Genomic DNA, 1,094 nt, shown 5'->3' with positions numbered 1-1,094 from the left:
CGCGTTTCGTGCGCGTACGCATTTCTTCAGGGGATAATGGACACAGGACGTCTGATTTGCGTGCATCTATATGAGACCATGTGCATACATATATAGAATGTATTTATTCATTGGCAGGATATATATGGTCTATTGCTATTTACAATGGATAACCATACGTTGGTTTATTAATACTCCATTGAGAGTCTATATGCATTTTTGTAATTGTGTTAATGTTATTGTATTGTCTTTTTATTTTTTAATATAAGTTCCATAGTGTAGTGGTTATCACATCTGCTTGACACGCAGAAGGTTCTGGGTTCTTAACCCAGTGGAACTACCTATTTATATATATTTTTTTATATATATACAAATAATTGTGTTTTAACAAATATATACATTTTTATAGGAATATTTTTAGGTAGACTGCAATAGATATGTCATTAATATAGATAACCATACGTTGGTTTATTAATACTCCATTGAGAGTCTAAATGCATTTTTGTCATTGTGTTAATGTTATTGTATTGTGATCGTGTGCTATTTGTATTGTTAGTGAGGCTGTGTTTATACAGGACATGACTGACATGTGATTAGACCAATCCCGTTTGATCTTTGGCTTTGTGGGCGGTACAACCCTTATCCAATGGTTTTCATCCTGTCAATATTTAAAGATCTCATGTCCTGTGTCCATTAACCCCTGAAGAAGTGCGTACGCGCATGAAACGCGTTGGGCAGTTTGTGAGAGTTTATTTGGACTAAGGCAGAGTACCCACAGGAGTGATCGAGGTACAGCAGTAGGAGAAGGGGGTTTTGGCATTTTGACCCGCTCTCGGTGACGTATTTCAGGCCACGGAGTTGCAGACAGCGTTTGGAGAGCCTGAGACCCACCCCCGGTGACGCACATCCGGTTGCGGAGCTAGGGACAGTGTTTGGAGCAACTCCTGGACGCCACGCATCCATCAGACCCCGCGGCCGTGCATCACTCACCATACACCCCTGTCTGTATTAAACGAACGTCCTGTAAGTAGGATTCCGGTTTTACCACCGGATCCGTCATCTGCCTTGTTCATTTTATATTTTTTGTGTATTAAATTAACTCTTGTATTATTTGT

At 39.9% G+C, this 1,094-nt stretch overlaps 1 non-coding gene across 1 annotated transcript; it reads left to right on the top strand.

Moving 5' to 3' along the window:
• Positions 1 to 246: 246 nt before the first annotated feature.
• TRNAV-GAC (transfer RNA valine (anticodon GAC)) lies at positions 247 to 319 on the top strand. Its single transcript has one exon. It is a non-coding gene; the product is annotated as a tRNA-Val (tRNA).
• The last annotated feature ends 775 nt before the right edge of the window (positions 320 to 1,094 follow it).

The sequence above is a fragment of the Ascaphus truei genome, chromosome 1, assembly GCF_040206685.1.
Source record: "Ascaphus truei isolate aAscTru1 chromosome 1, aAscTru1.hap1, whole genome shotgun sequence".
Taxonomy (NCBI): domain Eukaryota; kingdom Metazoa; phylum Chordata; class Amphibia; order Anura; family Ascaphidae; genus Ascaphus; species Ascaphus truei.
Note: the sequence above shows the minus strand (reverse complement) of the source record. Positions and strands in the feature narration are given on the sequence as shown.